We start from the raw sequence: 22,978 nt of genomic DNA on the forward strand, positions 1-22,978 counted from the left end.
TCTTGCCACTGCTCCCCATTTAGTCTGGGCATCCGGGGGGCTCCATGTGACTATCTTTTCCCTCGTAAATCCGAAACGTATAAGTATAGCCTGTTGCCCTCCTATAGGTCTTCTACATCTTGACCCCATATCTGGCACACTTGCTAGGTAGAAATTGTTTGAATGCAAGGCACCCAGAAAAAATAATGAGGGACTCATCAATGCAGATGTTTTGCTGGACAGTATAGACATCTGCAAATTTTTAGTTAAGGTGAATTATGAGGGGCTAAATTTTGTGGAGCCGGTCAAATTCAGGGTTACCCCGAGGACGACAAAGTGTATTGTCGTTGAATTGCATAAAACACATTATAATCTCATATCTATGCCTAGACATGGCAGCAGAGAACACGGGCATATGATGAATTAGGTATGTGGACCAATACAACCACAATTCATTTTTTTTAGTAATGCCCATGTTGAGGGTTAGGCCCAAAAAAAATTTTAATTCAGAAACCGTAATGGGTTTCCATGTGAATGGTCTGGCAAGGTTTGAATTTGGGCTCGCGTCGATAAATTGTTGAGCATATAAATTGCTTTGATTCACAATCAATGCATACATATATTCCGTGAAAAACAGCTCAAAAAAATCAAGGGGAGTAGTTAAATTTGCTGTTTTCACCTGAATTCCGCGTTGGGCAGTGGATGGGGGAAGTAAGGGTGCTGCAGAATTTGTGGGCTGCCAATCTGTATTTGCAAGCACATCCAGAAGGACACTTCAGGCTCTACAGGCCTGTGTGCGAATTCTTGGTGGTTGCGGGACAATACTTGTGCTCGCCACCGCACCAGCTTTTACTGCACTTATTGGACTCACCACATCACCAAGTGATACTGCAGTGCTGGTATGTGAAAGACAAGGCTGTACTAGGCCACTGGTGCTTGCCAGTTCACCAAAAGCGGCACTAGTACTGGCACTCTGCTGCATATAGGAGTCATCAAAATTTACCGGTAAGTGCTAACAGAGATCAGGCCTGATTCTGCCAGCACTGCTGTTTTGTGTGCAATGTATCAAGTGACAGTGACCTACTGACACTGCACTTGCTGGGGGAGAACGGGGGGGGGGTAAGCGTAGGGGCTACACGTAGGTGCTGGCAAGTGCCGGGGCTGATTCCACTAATGTTACAGTTTTGGGGATGCTATACTAATGTGAACGCTGGTATAGTGCTGATCTGATGAAAGATATTGATTCGTTCAGACACTATACTAGCAATGGAGGTTTATTGTGCATGAGTGTGTTCCAGGCAATCAAGGGGTTAAATGTGATGACTGGTGTGCTGACGGGCAATCTGACGCTATGTGGGAGGGGCATGAAAACCATGGGAGCACGAATCACGTATATATACATGATTTTGCGCACCAGTGCCGCCCTGTAGCAGTATTTCTGCTATAGGACGGTCAGGAAGTGGTCAGGAAGCGGTTTGTGGTACGATGCTGTATTACTTTAACTGACAATTGCACGGTCATGCAACACTGCACCCAAATGAAATGTACGTCTTTTTTTTCCCACGAATTGAGCTTTCTTTTGGTAGTATTTTATCGCCAGTGTATTTTTAATTTTTTGCGCTATGAAAAACAAGGACCGACAATTTTGAGAAAAAAAAACAATATTTTGGACTTTTTGCTACAAAACATGTCCAGTAAATAATTTTTTAAATCAAATTTCATCATAAATTTAGGCCAAAATGTATTCTGCGACATGTCTTTGCTAAAAAAATCCCAATACATGTAAATTAATTGGTATACGTGAACGTTATAGCATTTGCAAATGGCAGTATAGATACTGGAATGTTCTTTTAATACTAATAATGGCGGCGATCAGCGACTTATGGCGGCGATCAGCGACTTATGGCAGGATGCGGGACTGCGGTGGACATTCTGACACTGGTGAGGAACTGACTTGGGGTCACTGACATCCCCAGTGACACCAATACAGTGATCAGTGCAAAAAAAAACCCACTGACACCGTACTAATGGCACTGGGGAGGAAGGGGTTAACATTTGGAGGCAATCAAAGGGTAACTGTGTAAGGGGAGTGTTTCACTAGGGGGCAGAGGGATGTGTACTTCACTGTAACACACTGATCCGGACAGCTCTGCTTAGCGTTCCGAATTAGTGTGATCAAACTGACAGGAAGGAGAACTGCAGTGTAAACACCCTTGGCCGCAATCGGCGGTGCGGGCAGGGCGGTCACGCGCCTCGCACACACCCCCTACCCGAAATGCAAAATCACGTACAGTGGGGATCGAAAGTTTGGGCACCCCAGCTAAAAATTTGTATTAATGTGCATAAAGAAGCCAAGGAAAGATGGAAAAATCTCCAAAAGGCATCAAATTACAGATTAGACATTATTATAATATGTCAACAAAAGTTAGACTTTATTTCCATCATTTACACTTTCAAAATAACAGAAAAATAAAAAAATTGCGTCTGCAAAAGTTTGGGCACCCTGCAGAGTTAATATCTTGTACTGCTCCCTTTGGCAAGTATCACAGCTTGTAAATGCTTTTTGTAGCCAGCCAAGAGTCTTTCAATTCTTGTTTGAGGTATCTTTGCCCATTCTTCCTTACAAAAGTCTTCCAGTTCTTTGAGATTTCTGGGCTGTCTGTCACGCACTGCTCTTTTAAGGTCTATCCATAGATTTTCAATTATGTTGAGGTCAGGAGATTGTGAAGGCCATGGCAAAACCTTCAGTTTACTCCTCTTGATGTAATCCCCCGTGGATTTTGAGGTGTGTTTAGGATCATTATCCATTTGTAGAAGCCATCCTCTCTTTAACTTCAGCTTTTTCACAGATGGCATCAAGTTACCATCCAAAATGTGCTGAAATTTTATTGAATCCATTTTTCCTTCTACTCGTGAGATGTTCCCTGTGCCACTGGCTGCAACACAACCCCAAAGCATGATTGATCCAACCCCATGCTTAACAGTTGGACAGAGGTTCTTTTCATTAAATTCTGTGCCCCTTCTTCTCCAAACGTACCTTTGCTCATTCCGGCCAAAAAGTTCAATTTTAACCTCATCGGTCCACAGAACTTGTTTCCAAAATGCATCAGGCTTGTCTATATGTTCATTTGCAAAGTTCAAACGATGATTTTTGTGGTGAGGACGTAGAAGAGGTTTTCTTCTGATGACTCTTCCATGAAGACCATATTTGTACAAGTATCTCTTTATAGTGGAATAGTGTACCACAACTCCAGTGTCTGCCAGATCTTTCTGGAGGGATCGTGCAGTCGAACATGGGTTTTGAATTGTTTTTCTCACAATCCTGCGAGCTGTTCTGTCTGATATTTTTCTTGGTCTTCCAGATCTTGCTTTAACTTCCACTGTTCCTGATGACTGCCATTTCTTAATTACATTCTGAACAGAGCATATTGACATCTGAAAACGCTTTGCTATCTTCTTATAGCCTTCTCCAGCTTTGTGAGCGTCAACTATTTTCAGTTTCAGTTTTCTAGACAACTGCTTAGAAGAACCCATGGTGCTGATTGTTGGGGCAAGGTCAGATGAGTCTGGGCATTTAAAACCTTTGAGATTGACATCACCTGGTCTTCCCAGACGATGATTGAGAACAATCCATGACACTGGCAGGTCTCAGCTTGGCAAAGGGGGCAGTGCATGCTATAAATTCTGCAGGGTGCCCAAACTTTTGCAGACGCCATTTTTTTGTTTTCTGTTATTTTGAAAGTGTAAATTATGGAAATAAAATCTAACTTTTGTTGACATATTATAAGAATGTCTAATCTGTAATTTGATGCCTTTTGGAGATTTTTCCATCTTTCCTTGGCTTCTTTATGCACATTAATGCAAATTTTTAGCTGGGGTGCCCAAACTTTCGATCCCCACTGTATATATACATGATTTTGTGCAGCAGTGCCAACCTGCCGCAGTAAATGTACTGTGGCTGGTCGGCAAGTTGTTAATAACTGAGCGGTATCTTACCGCATCACAGTAAATTGTCCCTGTTTGAAGTTTGCGGTTTAACTTTCGGTAGGTTCGAATATTCGACTGTGAACCAAACAGGGGGGTGTTCAGCCCATCACTAGTTCCAGGAAGTGGACTTTTGAAGGACATACACAGGCTAATATTATGCAGCATATATCCAAACATGGATAGGGCAAAAACAGATGTGTTAGAACTACTGCCATAAGATTTACCATCAATATAGCAGAAGCAATAATTAGTTTCATCAACATCAAGTAACACATTAAAAAAACACTTTCTACACTTGAAGTCCTTGCTGACAATAGCTGTTGACATAATCAGGTGAATGTGCTTCCCATCTACACACCCCACACAGTTTTGGAGCTTGCATCATTCCTAAAGAAACAAAATTGGAATTTTGGGCTCATTCCTCTCTGGTTGGCTTCTTCAACACTCTCTCTAATAAAACATCCCACACAACTTTGCATGTGAGACACTATTCAGCATGCCATTGACTTCCCCACAAGATCAGCTCTAGGTATATCTGTATATGGAGGTTTTAAATGAATATATATTGTGTTAATTGGTTGAATTAGATGTACTTTGTCTTTTTTCAACCTAACTACAGTAGGTGACTATGTAAAGATCATAATCTAAACATTATAACAAAATGTTCTGTTGCCAGATTCAGAATATTTTATTAACCCCCAGCAGGAAAATTATTAAATTACAATAACAATTACAAAATTAGAAAGTCAGTCAGGTTTATCCAAAAAAGAAAAAAAAACACGTGTGATTGTTTGTTACAGTTAACACTCTCAAGACCAATGGAGGAATATCGATGATAACAATACTTTTGTATGCACAAAATAATTTTTTTTAATTATAAAAATTCTAAATATGCTCTTACCTTGTTAACAGAATACTGAGTGCAGTTAGGAAGTCATTCAATGTGACAACAATGAAACTGACAACCCCAGCCCTGAAGAACAAGAAGAAAGGAGTGAAATGGGCTGTTCATTCTACAAGAGAATTTTCCCTTTCCTTAGTAAGTGATGAAAATTCACATTGCAAAGAATGCCTAATGACATATAGGGAAAATAAAAAAAGAGTACTTTAATTGCACATGATTGGATAATGAAATCAGCAGTTTCACCTCATTCACTAAGCTAAGGCAAACCTCTCTTGCAAAGTTAAAATTCTATTGCAACAGCCTATATGTAAACCAACGCCACTGTGTCAAGGATGTGTGGCTCAGCTATTGTTTTACTTGAGTTGGTTTTTTTTTGGTATGTTGTTTCTATCTGGCATAAGTGCCAGGAGTACTTCTCTTGAATCAGCCTCCGGTTAACCCACATGTGACTTAGTAATTGTTTTATCCATGTATGTTTGAGAAGGCAACGCTAAAGGAAAAAAAAAAGTATGTTTTAATCTATATTTGTTTGTGTTATTCACTGTTTTTCTGTTCATTTCACTACTAGCCATGGTAATGCTAACATTGATTTATTCAGTAGCAAATGCTGAATAAATAATGAACATGTCTATACTTACCTGCTCTGTGCAGTGGTTTTTCACAGAGCAGTCCTGGTCCTCTTTTTTTCAGGTTCCCTGTTGATGCTCCTGCCCCTCCATCCTGCCAAGTGCCCACACAGTAAGCAGCTTGCTATGGAGGCACCTGAGCAGGCTCTCTCCCAAGCCGTTGCTCTGTGTATCCATTAATTTTACCCCACCCCCCTCTCTTTCTTCATTGGCTCGCTGGTTGTGATTGAAAGCTGTGGGAGCCAATGGCTGTCTCAGCCAATGAGGAGGGAGAATCCCCGGAGAGACAAGGCTCCTGTTCACATCGTTGGATCTTGATGGGGCTCTGGTAATTATTGGGTGGAGCTGCTGCACACAGAAGGTTTTTTTAACCTTAGTGCATAGATTAGCACAATTAGCAATAATTAAGAAAGAAGTTGAACAAAAGGCCAACCTACAAAGCAAAAATTAATGATGGAAACAGCATGGGAGCAGCTATTACAACATAGCTTTTTAGAAAAAACATACAATGTACACATACACCTTTTAACAGACATTCATGCGTAATCTACACATTTACCCTCTTGTTGGCATAGATCACCAGGCATATGATGTTTTTTATTTGCATTTTTCTACACGCTAACCAGAGAAGACAGTTCTGTAAATGAATGCACACACAAATATTGTGAAACTGTGACATTCTAGTGTGCTTTCATTCACAAAACGATCTCCCTCTAGTGAAATGTTACAATTTATTTTTATTTCTGAGTTCAGAGTAAAACATTTCTACACCGATGCATTGTATACCTTAACTTACTGGCCAGTGCAGAGTTTCCCTCATTGTTTTTTTTTTTGCATCACTAAAATACTGGCTGCCTACACCAGGTGATAAATAATGAATATATGTTTTTTAATGAATAAACTTTAAACTTTTTTTGCAGTATTTACCACATATGTGGTATTTACCGCACATTTGATATTTTTTTTTGATGAATGGACTCTTTTATTATCTCATGAGATATTTCTGAAAAATGAGTATCATGACCTTCATATTGCATGAGGAGTCCTTTAATGAATTGTCCCTTTTGTATACTTGTACAATTTCTTTTCATGCAATGCCTATCAATGAGAATACACTTAAAAGATAAGCAAAAAAAACAAAACGACTGTCCATGCAACTGAATACCCTTAGAAAGTCTAAACAGTATAGAATTAGCTACTGCTGCAGATGTTGAAAGTCATTCAATGCTTTTTGGGAAACGCTATTTCCTGCAAAAATCAGGAAAATTAGGGAACCACAAATATTTATGTAAAAAGTATCACTCTGTTTAAGATTCAGACAACCTATCCAGATTGATAACATTTATGAATCTCCGCAGCTTGGGCATGTCTATATGAATATACTTAGGTAAATTAAAAGTGTTCCTGGTTAGCATTATTTTTAAATTGATTCATTCATGTCAATTTGTGAATTTAAATGAATTTAAAGAATTCCTGCATAATCAACCTTAAATAAAAAAAAAAAAGAATAGGAAGTCATATGCCAATGCACTGTGCTTCAAAGATGAAGTATTTTCTATAAGTATTACTATTATTATATTAATACATATCTTAATTTTGTATGTGACCTTCATTTTATGATAAGCTTTCTGCTGTATAATGTTAGAATTGTATACTATATGTAGATTTATAGATTTTCTCTATTCTCTGTCTGTATAGCAAATAGTTTGTTCAACATTCCTCAAAAACAATGGTTGCAGTGGATAAATAAAGAGCTTTTTAGGGTAGGAAGCCTGGCAAGCAATAGTCTTCACTTACAGTAAATGGCAGGGAATAAATTAATGCAAACATTTATGCATGTGAATGCACACTCATACCCATTTTGTGAATGAATGCATGAAAATTCAATAAAGACAAGCATACCTCCCTATATTGTCTGTTTTTTAGTTATGCAAAACCTCACAGGGGAAGACAATCAAGATTTTAGAATGACTTTTTTTTATGGAAATGTGAATGTTGAATATATTCTCTAAAGTATTTCAAATTACTTTGGTTTACTAATGTGTCATTACACTGAGTTAAAAAAAAGTAAACATTTACATATCATTCATCATTGTAATGATGCTATATTTCCAACTATATTTTTTTCATTTAATATTCTCAAAATTTAATAGCAGATCTAAAGGAAAATAATTGCTAGGAGGTACTTTTTTGTAGTAGAGAAAAGTTATGTCTGTTCTGCCAAAAAAAATCCTTGCCCTTTCTCGTTTTTTTTTTTTTTTGCTTGTACAGTGACTGTGGTGTATGCACAGTATAGTGTACACTCCTGTTATCCAAGCTATTCTGGGAATGGAGTCTGGGTGAGAGGGTGCAGTTCAAGTGCACATCATCACTGGCTGCCTAATCAAAAAAAAAAAATGTTTGTCCTAAAGAAATGCCTGAAAGTTGAATGTGATGAAGTAGACTGTGAGTGTGGGTCTGTCTGCCCTTAACAGGAGCAGTCTAGGAGGTAAGTCTGTCTAGTAGGAAACGTACTTGCACATTTAGGCAAGAGCTCCCATGCCACAGCTGCCCATATTTAGTTCCCCTTTAATTTTTATTTGATATCCAAACCAAAAAAATTATTTTGTGTATGGAATTACAATAAAAAAATATAAAAAATGTCACACTCATACCATATACTAAATGCAGCTAGTTCATACCGAATAATTAATTTCTTATTTCTTATTGAACAATTATTGAACATTTTATTGAATATGGTAGGTAGAGACTTAAAGTGGCTTTTAAGTGATTACTTTCTTCCCTATATTATTGATGTTTTATATTTTTGGTTGTATGATACTGTATATCTGAAATGGACACTAACAGTGCAAGTTTTACATAGACATTATAAATATATAGCAGTCTACTAAGAGAAAATTGGTATTTTTCATTACATAATGTCATTCTGCTCTGTAGCCTCCATCTCTGGACTTTGTATATGTTGCAAGGATTTGACACAGCTATGTTCATTTTTATAGTCTTTCCATATTTTTCATTTCCTAAATTATTATGTTACACAGTTAGTCTGGCTGAAAAAAAGACAAAAGTCCATCTAGTTCAACCATATAAAAAAAAGTTATAATCCTATACCCGCAGTGGATCCAGAGGAAGGCAAAAAACCCAGTAAATATGATCCAATTTGCTCTTGCAGGGGAAGAAATTCCTTCCTGATCCCCCCTGGGAGGCAATTGGATTAACTTTACCTATAAATGTTAGTATCCAGTTATATTCTGTGTATCTAGGAAAGAATCCAGGCCTTTTTTAAAGCAATCTATTGAGCTGATCAGAACCAACTCTTGAGGGAGTCTATTCCACATTTTCACAGCTCTAACTGTTAAGAAAACTTTCTGTATTTGGAGATTAAATCTCTTTTCCTCCAGATGTAAAGAGTGCCCCCTTGTCCTTTGTGATGACCTTAGGGTGGATAATTCTACAACGAGTTCACTATATGAACCACTGATGTATTTATACATGTTGATCATATCTCCCCTTAATCTCCTCTTCTAAAGAGAGAATACATTCAGTTCCTCTAATCTTTCCTCATAGCTGAGCTCCTCCATGCCTCTTAGTTTGGTTGCCCTTCTCTGTACTTTCTCCAGTTCCACAATATTCTTTTTGTGAATTGGTGCCCAAAACTGAACTGCATATTTCAGATGAGGTGTTACTAATGATTTGTACAGGGGTAAAATTATATCTCTCTCTCTAGAGTCTATACCTCTTTTAATACAAGAGAGGATTTTGCTTGCTTTAGAAACAGCAGCTTGGCATTGCATGCCATTATTAAGCTTGTGATCTACCAGAACTCCCAGATCCTTCTTCACCATTGATTCCCCCAGTTGTACTCCCCCTAGTATGTATGATACATGCATATTCTTAGCCCCCAAGTGCATAACCTTACATTTATTAACGTTAAACCTCATTTGCCACATAGTTGCCCAATTAAACAGTGCATTGAGGTCGGCTTGTAAGTTGAAGACATCCTGTAAGGACGTTATTCCACTGCAAAGCTTGGTGTCATCTGCAAAGACTGAAATGGGATTTATACCATTTATAAGCATATTAAAAAGTAAGGGTCCCAACACTGAACTTTGGGGTACACCACTAACAACCCTAGACCACTCAGAGTATGAATCATTAACCACTACTCTCTGAATACAATCTTTTAGCCAGTTTACTAACCATTTACATATGGATTTTTCCAAGCCTATAGACATTATCTTACACATTAGCTGTGTGGGGAACTGTGTCAAAAGCTTTTGCAAAATCCAAGTATACCACGTCCACCGCCAACCCTCTGTCCAAGGTTTTGCTCACCTCCTCATAAAAAGAAATAAATGAGAAATAATGGCTTTGAAAAGTGCTCATATAGTTTTCTTGAAGAATTCCCATTTCTGTCCTGTGTTCATCGATGCCAATATTTCCTCCCAGTCTAAGTCTTGGTGAGCAGCTCTCAACCTTGGAAAATTAGCTCTCTTAAGTTGAGGGGTTTTTAATTTTCCCGTATGTGCTTGTTGTTTACAGCTAACAATAAAGAAATCATGTTATAGTCACTGATACTCACATGTTCTTTAATATGGACATTAGTAAAAAGCTCTGCATGGTTTGAGATTACTATGTCTAGTAGAGCATCATTCCTAGTTGGGGCCTCTATGAACTATAACATAAAATTGTCCTGTAGTAGGTTGATCCATTTTCAAACCAAGTCTTTTTTTATGTCAATTTCTGAGTAGTTGTGCATGCAAAGTGTAGTATACACTCCTGGCATCTGTAAGATGCAGTGAACAGAGCCGAGTGGTGGGAAGATGTAACTTCAGAACACATTATCAGTTGCTGCCTATCAACCAAATGTAAAGATGTTTGTCCTAAAGAAATTCCTGAAAGTTGACAGTGATAAAGCAAAGACAAAGTGTGGATCTGTCAGACCTGAATGAGAGAAGTCTAGGAGATACTATAAGTCTGTCATAATTTGCAAGTATAAATCATACTTTTGCATTATTGCAAGAGATTCCATACCACGGCCAGATTTAGTCCCACAGTTTATATCTAATCCATTATCCAAATCCTTGTACTATTGTTTCTTGTATACAAAAGGAAACAAATAGGCATTTGTTTGTAAAATCAGCCCTGATTTGTGAAATGTGAGAAGGAATGAACTGCTGAGCTGAGGATTCCATCTGAAAATAAACAGAATCAACATATGGTTTCTCATAACTGATAAGCACAAAACCTGGATAAGTAAGTAGAAACATAGAAAAGTGACACCAGAAAAAAGACCAAGTGGTCCATCGAGTCTACTTTTTTTATACAGGTTTTGTATTTTTTTGTTAATTTTTATTTTGGGTAACTTTTTTTTTGAGCATAGATCCCAGGCATGTTTGAAGCTACTTACTGTTGGCTGACTCACTACCTATGCTGGAAGTCTACTCCAAGCATTAACTACCCTTTCAGTTAAATAATATTTTCTAAGATTAGTTTTGAATTTTCTTCCTGTTAGTTTGAGGTCATGTCCCCATGTTCTTGATCTTGGTTTCATGTTGAAAATTCTGTCCTCTTGAACCTTATTCAACCCCTTGATGTATTTAACCACTTCAATACCGGGCATTTTTACCGCCTTCCTGGCCAGGCCAATTTTCAGGTTTAGTGCTCTCACACTTTGAATGACAATTGCGCAGTCATGCAACACTGTACCCAAACTAGAATTTTAGCATTTTGTTCACACAAATAGAGCTTTTTTGTAGTATTTAATCACCACTGAGGTTTTTATTTTTTGCTAAATTAACACTGAAAATGTTGGGAAAAAAACACGTTTTCCTTTGTTTCTGTTATAAATGTTTGCAAATAAATAATTTTTCATCATAAATTTAGACCAATATGTATTCTGCTACATTTCTTTGGTGAAAATAACCCAAATCAGTATTTATTATTTAGTCTGTAAGAAAGTTATAGAGTTCACAAATTATGGGATATATCTGAAAATTGATCAATCCTGAAGTACTGGCAGCCAATTTAATTTCTTGAGGCCCAAAATTGTCAGAACAGTTCAGATATCCCCCAAATGACCCCTTCTTGCAAAGTAGACAGTCCAGCGTATCTCATAAGAGGCATGGTGAGTTTTTTGAAGTTGTAATTCTTTTGTCATAATTTTTCGGAAAATGCAGAAATTAAAAAAATTATTTTCACAATTTTTTTTACAGACTGTTACCAGTGCAGTACAGCATCAGCATATAACTGGTGTGGCAGTGATCAGGGAAAACTGACTTGTGACAATATGAAAAAAAAAGTATAATTTTTTTTATTTCTTATTAAATTTTTTTCTCTTTTTTTTTAAATTTGTTTTTCATATTACACTATGACCAAAGTAGTATAATGTTACCATAGTAACATTGTACTACTGTGTGGAAGTAATCAGTATTTATTTTTTACACAATTCGATTGTTTATAGCAAAGAATTTCTTTGCTATAAGCAAGCATTTAACTAAATGAAATCGATTCATTCAGGTTTTTTTTGTTGTGATTAGCTGTGATTGGCCACGGCTAATCACATGACACAGATTGGCTGTGATTGGCCCAGCCTGTGCATGTGATCGCTGTGACCATTCACAGCTAGACACACTTGTATACAATGGATGGCATGAAAGGAAGCCATCCATTGTATACAACTGTCATGTGACCTGCTGTGATTGGTCACAGCAGGTCACATGGTAGTGGCAACGGCGCCAGTACACAGATCTGTCATCAGCCGTGTCCGAGGTACATGGCTGGTGACAGATCTCGCCACAGCGTGGCCCTGAGGGCACGCGCAAAGTGTGATCCGGAAAGGATGTCATATGATGCCCTCCTGGAGGGACAAGGTGTTCACCAAGTCGTCATTTGACTATAGGCCGGGCAGCAAGTGGTTAAGGGTTTCAAACATGTCTCCCCTTTACCTTCTGTCCTCTAAATTGTACTTGTTAAGTTTTTGACATCTCTCCTGATATGGTCTATCTCTCATACCTTTCACCATTTTCGTTACCCACCTCGGGACTCGCTCTATCTTATCAATATCTTTTTGTAAGTGAAGTCTCCAGAACTGGACACAGTATTCTAAATGAGGTATAACTAAAGATCTATATAGAGGAATCAGAATCTCCTTCCTCCTGCTGGTGACCCCTCTAGTGATGCATCCTAAAATTCTATTCATTTTTACCACTGCTTGAACACACTGATCACTTTGCAATCATCTGAGATAAGTACCCCCAAATCGGTTTCTTCTGTAGTACTGACTAACAATATACCACAATGTTGTCTTTTCCCCTGGGTGTTACAGAAACCTCTGGGGATATCGACCTGTCAGGGATCGCCGCAGCGCTGGTCCCGGAGCAGGCGCAGTGCGCCGCCTCGCACGGGAATGCGGACACTGGGTCAGCCGCGATGGTGAGCCCACGCATGCGCACTGAGTGACGCAGCGGTGAGCTCGCACATGCGCACTGGGTGACGCGGGTGCACGCCGGGCACCAATGACAGCGCAGGGCGCGGTATTTAAATCGCCCTGAGCTGTCATTAGGTGCCGTTCGGTCTATTCCTGTTCCTGATCTGCGTACCTGTATTGCTGTGAGTTGCTTACCCGGATTGTCTGACCCTGCTGTCTTCTCCTGCCCTGACCTTTGGCTTGCCTGACCTCTCTCCTGGATGCCCCCCATTTATTCTGATCTACTGTTGCTGACCCGGCGTGTGACCCGACTATTCTCTGCCCGCTGTTTTGTACCTCGCAGACCCCACGGCTCCTGACCCGGCTTGTTTGACCCTGTACCTGCTCAGCCATCCATCCATCCATCCATCCAGTCGGGACCATCCGACCTCCTCACATCAGGCTCTTGCGGGAGCCCTCGGCGGATACCTCTACCAGTGGTGAGTGTGCCCAGTAGTCGCGACCTGGTCTCTGAGCGCTCCAAGTCCATCCCCACCATCAGGGGCCCTGTTGAACAAGTGCTCTGGGACTTAGACTCCGCGCTCTGGAAGCACCTGACCAGTGGATTGCTAGAGGTACCGCCCTATTACACACCTTTGTATCATCACCAAAAATACATATCGTACCCATAAACCCTTTAGTTATATCACTTATGTAGAGATTAAATAGAACAGAACCTAGTACAGAGCCTTATAGTACACCACTAGTGATGAATTTCTGCTCTGAATGAACCCCATTTACAACCACACTTTGGTATCTATCCTTTAGCCAACTGCAAATGGTGCTAATAATAATAATAATAATAATAATAATAATTGGTGATAAATAGTAATGGTTGATACATACACAACTGTGTGATAAATATGTTTTCCAAGATTGAATTGGAAAATGTAGAAAAATTTGTTGAGTTATTTAATATATTATTATTATACAGGATTCATATAGTGCCAACAGTTTACGCAGCACTTTACAACATAAGAGCAGACAGTACAATTAAAATACAAATGAATACAGGAAGATTTATATATATACAGTTGTGTCCAAAATTATTCAACCCCCAATGCTGTAAAGGGGTTTAGGGACTATAGTGTACATTTGGAATTGTATTCAGAATCAAATCCTACAAGGACGTTGTAACTACCCAAATGCAACTAAAATGACATCAATTGTTTATGTAATACAGTAGTAAATGGTTCTTATGTGGTTTCTTCATTGCCACAATTATTCAACCCCTTAAAGACTACCACTCTGAAGAACAGAGGTTCATACAGGTGCTTTCCATCAGGTATTGAAAACACCTGTGGATGTCACCGAGCAGCAATCAAGCATAATAAGCACCAATTAGGCAGCTTTAAAATGACTGTGATACTCAGCTCCTTCTAGACATTTACTGGTGTGGTTACAAACATGGTGAAGGCAAGAGAATGGTCCAGGAAGACAAGAGAAGAGGTGATTTCTCTTCACAGGAAGGGCAATGGCTATAAGAAGATTGCAAAGATGTTAAACATACCAAGAGACACCTTAGGAAGCATCATTCGCAAATTCAAGGCAAAGGGCACTGTTGAAACGCTACCTGGTCGTGGCAGAAAGAAGATGCTGACTTCGACTGCTGTGCGCTACCTGAAGCGTAGAGTGGAGAGAAGTCCCCGTGTGACTGCTGAGGAACTGAGAAAAGATTTGTCAGATGTGGGTACAGAAGTTTCAGCCCAGACAATAAGACGCACACTGCGTAATGAAGGCCTCCGTGCCAGAACTCCCAGGCGTACCCCCTTGCTGTCTCCAAAGAATAAGAAGAGTCGACTGCAGTATGCCAAAAGCCATGTGGACAAACCACAAAAGTTGTGGGATAGTGTTCTGTGGACTGATGAAACAAAATTAGAACTGTTTGGGCCCATGGATCAACGCTATGTTTGGAGGAGGAAGAACAAGGCCTATGATGAAAAGAACACCTTGCCTACTGTGAAGCATGGTGGAGGGTCAATCATGCTTTGGGGCTGTTTTGCTTCTGCAGGTACAGGGAAGCTTCAGCGTGTGCAAGGTACCATGAATTCTCTTCAGTACCAGGAGATATTGGATGGAAACGTGATGCAGTCCGTCACACACCTGAGGCTTGGGAGACGTTGGACCTTTCAACAGGACAATGATCCCAAGCATACCTCCAAGTCCACTAGAGCATGGTTGCAGAGGAAAGGCTGGAACATTTTGGAGTGGCCATCGCAGTCACCAGACTTAAATCCGATTGAGAACCTCTGGTGGGACTTAAAGAAAGCAGTTGCAGTGCGCAAGCCTAAGAATGTGACTGAACTGGAGGCCTTTGCCCATGAAGAATGGGCGAAGATACCCGTAGATCGCTGCAAGACACTTGTGTCAAGCTATGCTTCACGTTTAAAAGCTGTTATAACTGTAAAAGGATGCTGTACTAAGTACTAAGATTGAATGTCACTTGGGGGTTGAATAAAACTGATAATGCTGTGAGCACAGAAAAGACATTTGTGGTTATTTCATTATAACTGTTATGTTATATTTGTCTGACCTACAAGTGCCTCTTTAATGTAAATGTAAGCAAGATGACTGAATGATCAAAAGCAATGTCAAACTGGCCAAAACACTCAATTTCAGTGGGGGTTGAATAATTTTGGACACAACTGTATATAGAGAGATAGATAGATAGATAGATAGATAGATAGATAGATAGATAGATAAATAGATATAGATACATATATACATATATATATAGATATATAATGTCATAGTCATTTTCAACAGATCAAGATATAATCTCATTGGAGCAACTGGTAAAATAAATAGTTTGAGGTCAAAGCACAACATGGGAGATTCATTTTTTGTATTAGATGCAGATGAGTAATAACGCAAAATATTTATTTGCTTATTTCATAGTTTCTAAATGTATTGTAGCAATGTACTCATCCTTTTTAGCTTTTCTAACAAAAGAAACTCTTCAGAGCAACACTGGAGAAAGTCTTTTTGATGAATAAAATGCTGACTGAAGTTAACGGGAACCTTCTGATTTTTTGCAGTACTTTTTAGAAAACACAAAACCCACAGATCTTTCACTAAGATTAAGGGAGTTAAAAGCAGGAATGTATGACTGTAGCTGTCTTGGAAAGCGAATGACAGATACAATTTAATAATGTGAAAGAAAGTACTATACATTTATTTGTGAAGTGATGTGTTGTGGCAAATGGCAGTCTTCACAAAAGGCTACTCTTCTCTGGTTTTAGACCATTTTGATATGGGGTCGTGAGCCTGCAGGTGCGTTGTCAGAGTTGTTGAACCTGGACATCAAGACCCCATACAAAAAATAACAACAAAAAGAAATCACACATAATTTGCTTTAATTTACAGGGACACAATGAGCGAACACATTTGGGCTGCCCTAAGTGTTAATCATGGATTACATTAATAGTAATTTACAATGCATTAGAAAAGTCTTTCTTATGAAGAGTTGAACAAAGCATAGTCTTAATTGCAGCTTTTAAATGCAATAAAAATGTACCTGTATTGTAACTTTAAGAATTCTTCATTCTAATAGGGGAAAATGACATTTGACATGCCACACGACATCATGATGACCTACTTAAGAAGCTTTTTTTATTTATTGCTTCACAGTGTTTAAAATAATTGATACATTTTCCAACTAAGTCTTTTATGTTAATTTCTGAGTTTTGTATAAGACCCAAAATTATAGCTGTTCTTGAAATCTAATGGAATCATGCTATTGCATATGACTTTCAAAAAGTCATAATGAATATGCTAAGATGTTTTGCCTGTTTTTTTCTTCAGAATAACATACTTTTCCAGTCATTTCCTGATACAGCACAAAGGCACCTAATTTCTTGAAAGCCATGGTGTGAGCTGAGCATACAATAAATTCACTACATAGATTCTAATTCTTTTAAAACAGAATATTTTCACAGTTGATGTTATTTTGCAGGAAGTAAACATGCAAATTTGCTATTGTAAATGGTATATTGACAGTATCAACTAGAAAAAAAAAACTGAAAAATTGAGTTGTTCTATGACTTGACTGTCTACTTTTACTTACTGGAGTATATGAAGTATAAAGGAAGAAGCCTTTTAAGTCAATTCTTAGATTAAAATAAAAAATGCAGGCCTTGATTGACTAACTACATTAATAGTATAAAGGGTTTTTTTTTTTTAGAGTTATATGAAACAGACATTAACCACTTGAAGACCACTTGCCCATGCCTTTTTTTCAATTTTCAGCACTGTCAAACTTTGAATGAAATTACTCAGTCATGCAACACTATAACCACATGAATGTTTTATAATTTTTGTTAGACAGATAGAGTTTTCTTTTGGATAAATTCACCACTGGGTTTTTTTTTATTTTTTTCTATATAACGGAAAAATGTTTTTATTAGTTTCTGTGCTAAAACGTTATAGAGTCTACAGTAAAACGTTATAGTGTCTACAAACCATGGAATATATATTTAAAAATTCAAGAATCCTGATGTACTGACCTCTCATCTCATATCTTGAAGCCCCAAAATTCCAGGGCAGTACAAATATTCCAAAATGACTTTTTTTTGGAAAGCAGGCAGTTCAAGATATTTAGTAAGAGACATGGTGAGTTTAAAGGCATTAAATATTTTTTTGTTTTACAAAGTTATACATTTAACAATTTAATTCTCACAAACAGCATAAGCATGTTTACAATTACACCACAAAACACATACTGCTACTCCTTGAGTGTGGGAATACCACATGTGTAAGACTTTCTCATAGCTTTGACACCTAGAGGGACTCAAAATCCAATGCGAAGCTTTGGGCTTTCAAGGAGCATACATTATGCATCTATTTTCATGACTACATATTATACTTCTTGAGTCCCTGAAGAGCCAAGGAAAGAGGAACACCAACAAAATTACCACATTTTGGAAAGCAGACACCCCAAGGTATTTTCTGAAAGGCATAGTGAGTCTTTGAAAAAATTTTTGACACACATTTGTGGAAAGAAAACACACAGCATGGGCATACTTGTAATCACACATCAAAATACATTCTGTAACTCCTCCCAAGTTTGGGGATACCCAAAGAGGGGCCCAGAATCCAAGCATTCCCTTCAAGCCTTCTTGAAGCATAAGTTCTGACTACCTATCTGACCATACCATGTATAAGACATTTTCAGTGTTTGGACTTTTTATACTGTATACCAGACATTGTATCTTGTGAATCACAAAAATCAACCTATTGTTTAAAAAATAGGGTACTGTGCCATGTTCACTGCCTAGGAAGTATAGGAGACTGAAGAAAGGAGGAACAAACGTTTTCCTGGGGTTCCAGGAGTACAGTTTTCTGCAGGAAATAGCTGGGACTGGTTTCATACCAGAAGCCAGTTAGTGAGACGGGTAGATGGGTCAATTGGGGTGGCAGGCAGAGACATGGCTAGCAAACAGGCAAATTATTGGTCAAGATAGCAGGCAGCAACGTGGTTAATAAACAGGCCATCAGTACTGGCAGCAGGTAGAGGCAACACTAAACTGGTGTGGGGATGATCATAAACACTTTTGCTGGCTGCATTGGTCTATGGTTAAACACACAGAATATACATATGGCAGACATGTTAACACAACAACCTAAAACAATAGTTCTATGATGTAGAAAATATAATGTGTGATCCTCCAATTTGCATCCTATCCTTCACTGCAACCAGAATAACATTTTTATTCAATTAGCTGAGGCCTCACCCCCTTTCCTCCACCTGACAGTTTTCTGACTAACCGCCATTCACCCATGTACTTATTAATGTCTTTAGATCCAGCACCACCATTTCATTCTTGAACTATACTAAAAAACTGAACACTGTCATTTTTGCATTTTTCCACTGGCCAAATGTAGTGGCCACTCTCAGTGTTAACTGAATTCTCGTATACAAAAAAAAAAAAGTCTTACTACAGAGATGTGGATAAGTAGGTGGGTCTGAATTGCTGGCTCATAAAAAAACAGTGGCCACAGTGGGAAAGACTTGATCCTGTATATATCCAAGACAGAACCCAGAAGCACTAATACAAGTTGTGCTGCTGGTGGCCGTAAATATTTTGTTACAGAGGCACATTTCTACAAAAATAGGGAAACCAATGGCTACCTAGTGCCTAAAGCAGGTTGCATATCTACAAACTCCATGGAGTTAATGCTTAAGTGGGCTTCAGATCCAAGGCCCAGTGCAACAAGGCAAGATAGCTAAACTCTTAACCACACTGCCTCTCAATTATGATAGGTATCTAAGAAATTCAATAAAACATTTGGTTACAGCTTGCAATCAAAATGCAGGAAAGCTCTTCATTTGTCCTTTGAGTGAATCCCTGCAATTTTATCTGTTTTCAATGGCATATAAAATGTACTAGATGACTTAGGTCCTCTTCTTTTATATTATACTGTATATTTCTTTTGAACTGCAATTTTCGTTTATAAAAATTGCCTGTGTTGTGCATACACCTTTTTTTCAAATAAATATAAGCATTCTAAAAAATGAAAACATAATTTATCATTTATAATGTACAATGCATTACAAAGTAGTGAAGTCATTACTGCTTATGGGTTATAAATATGTTATCTGCTAAAAATACAGAAGGCAGCAATAATATTTGTTGTAATGATTTGAATATATGTGTTACAGAAGCACAAACTTCATCAAAATCCATTGCAAAAGAAGGTAATAAAGTGTTTCTTTAACATAAAAAAGTAATTTGTGATTACATTTCCTAAAATGCAGGGTATATATGTTGCAAAAATCAACAAATATTGTATACTTTGCTGCTTGAACACATTTTCAAAAGCTTAATTGGCCACTCACAAAATTAAAATAAAAAAGGCATGCACTCAACACTCCCCAGCATGGGCATCTCTCTGTTCTCACACTTGTAGTCCTGATCGAAAAATGGTTGCAGATGAAAGACAGGCATAGTGTGTTGCAGGGAATCTCTTGGACAGTGTCACATGTGGTTGGTGTGATGGGCATGGCTACACACATTTTGAAGGACTTTCTTCTTTGTTAAGCTTACCTAAGGAGAATACTGTGATTGCTTTATACATGAGAAGTGGGAGGGTACATGCCATAACACTGCAACGTGGTATTCTCAATACTGACATGGACAGCAGCCGGCAGACTACTTTGACCAGGTAAAAACATTTAGCAAAACAAAAATGTTTGATAGATGCACATAAAATAGGACATCAAAGAATGCTGAACTAAACAAAAGCGCTGTCCAGCATATCCAAAGTGCAATAGGCAGCAGCTAGCAGACTACATTACTTACATATATATATTTTTTTTTTATTTAAACTTCAAAAAATTACCTTTTATATCTTTTTCTGATATTCTATATTATACAGTTGCATACCCACAAACCTACATTATTAGGCACTATCCTTTATACAATTTAGTTTGAATTTGTGTAGTCAATTACAGTTCACCTCAAGGAATTCATTCTTGATGAAGCTATTTACTACTTTTTTTTCCCTTAAAGTGGTTGTAAAAGATGAGAAAGGTTGTAAAGGCTTTCTTGAAATGTCCATCTTTAAAATACCTTTGTAAGTATATCTGTGACCAAATCAATTTATTCTCTGTCAGCCATTGTGGGTTGAAAATACAGCTATTAAATTTATAGGAATATACTGTATTTTTTTGTTTTTGCCATTCGCTACAGATGCAGTTTACTAGCTCTGACAAGTACGCTCTCTGACCATGCAATTAAAGGATGTGAAAATGCCAACTTTATTGTATGCCTGCTTGTTGGCTCCCAATGATGCCAACTCAAAATTTGATTGGTTAAAGCAACAATTTCACTGCCATTGGAAAAATATGATTGGATAAAAGCTCAAACATAAACACACACTACTGGAAGCAGCTCAACCAAGAGAAAAGCTATGAAAAGGATAGAATAACTATTGGGAATAATGTAATACACATTCATGGAAAAATATATTAAAACAAAAGTCAGTGATTCTGATTGTGTTTAGAAGAGCATTGAAGGCCTTGCTGGTCCTGCGGTCCACCACTTTATTATATGAATATTGATAAAGGTGTTAATGCAAAATAGAATCCATTATTTGATGGGAACTGGTGGGTTTCTACAGTCTACTGCATGTCTGATTTTGTTCTCTTCACTGTCTCGTTAAAGAATTTTATGTACTCTTTTTGTAAAAGCGATATTTATACATGGACTTTATGTACATGACACCAGAATTTCCTTGTCAGGATCTGGATGCAAATGTATGGTTTCAGAAATGAAAGCTAGGCAATTTTGATATTCATCCTGGATCAGTGTAATGTAAAATCCCTTTTCAATTATTCCCTCTATTTCCAGAGCAAGTCCTAAACATACCTGTGAGGTAATAAAGCCTGAAGCTCATCAGCACCAGGTTATTTTTTAAAAAACGGAGCCTAATTGTAGTGAAAAATATATGGGTTTTCAGCCTGGTGGATGGGGTTTACATTTACGGTCTGATGCTGATTAGGGATGAACAAATCTGGCGCTCTGTACACTGTGTAAACAAGGCTTTACTCACACTACCAAACACTGCATTACACGTGGTCCGTGCCCACTGTTTCCTGATGTTTTCACTGTCCTTTCATATATGGCATTTTTATTTGATAATTTTTACATTGGGCTCATGCCTGTTCATGGGCTTCCCCCCTTGACCAGAAACTCTGATGGTGCAGGTTACTCTGCATAGCCTCTCCTTCACTGTCTCCTGTACATTTAACTGTTTACCATTTTCAACTCTTTTATCCCTGGTTCAGCTCAGGTGGCCATATCAACTATAGAAAAGCAAAAAAAAGAGGGCACACCGGTCTAGTGCATTATCATAGGCACCATTTATTAATAAAAATGTAAAAGGATACCCAGAAAGGTAGTAAAAATCTTGGCTATGCTGCATGATGGTATCTCATTTAAGCAGATACTTTGTAATGGTAGAAAAGGTTTGAAGGTATAAATGTTGTTCAATTTCACTTCACTATTTTCCCAAGGATGAGAACTTTCCCCTTGTTGAAAAGCCAAAATAAATAAATAAAATAAAAATAAATATCACTTAATGTTCACTTTGCAAGTCCTGTAAGGGCCACTTTATCTTTTGGATTAACACATCCTATGCTTTGCTAAGTACCAGAGCCCTTGTTTCTCTCTGATATGTGTGCAGTGGCAACTACTGGATTATACAAAAGCATTTACATTACTATAGAAGAAGATACCACTCATTTGGATGGCAAACAAAACTTTTATAATGTCCAGAAGGTAAGCTACATTGGACCTTAAAGTCTGAAGGTTTTTTACCTTCATGCGTTCTATTCATGAAGGTAAAGAACCTTCTCTGTGCATCACCCCCCCCCCCCCCCCGCCTCCACTAATATCCACCTAAGCCCCCTCTTGATCCAGCGATGTGCATTGGAGTCTTGGCTATCCCAGGACTCCCTCTCCTTATTGGCTGAGCCATTGGCTCCCACTGCTGTCAATTGCAATCAATGATCCAATGAGAACAGAGAGGGGGTGGGCTGAGTTATGGCTCTGCATGTGAATGGACACATGGAGCAGCGGGTGCCCCCATAGCAAGCTGCTTGCTGTGGGGGCACCCAACAGGAGGAAGGGGCCAGGAGCACTGGCGGGGCACCTGAGAAGAGGAGGATCTGGGCTATTCTGTGCAAAACCACTGCACACAGCTGGTAAGTATAGACATGTTTGTTATTTTTTCTTAAAAAAAAAATAAGCCTTTAGAATCATTTTAACAAGAACACCCTTATACCTCAGTTCATGTTTCCTTTCACTGAAAATAGTTAATTGGGCCCAAAGAAGCAATTTCCTTAAGCAAGTTATTCTGCTGCTGTCAGCACTGTATCATACTGTATTAGCATCAGCTACATACAGTGTTCAGCATGTTCTGACAGCATCACGAGTGATTTCCCATCTGCTGCCTTAACAAAACTACAAGGCTCCCTGTAAATGGCTGAGAAGCTTTCAGACAGTCTTGATT

The sequence above is a fragment of the Staurois parvus genome, unplaced genomic scaffold, assembly GCF_062004578.1.
Source record: "Staurois parvus isolate SC_StPar_1 unplaced genomic scaffold, SC_StPar_1.0 ptg000599l, whole genome shotgun sequence".
NCBI classification, from domain to species: Eukaryota; Metazoa; Chordata; class Amphibia; order Anura; family Ranidae; genus Staurois; species Staurois parvus.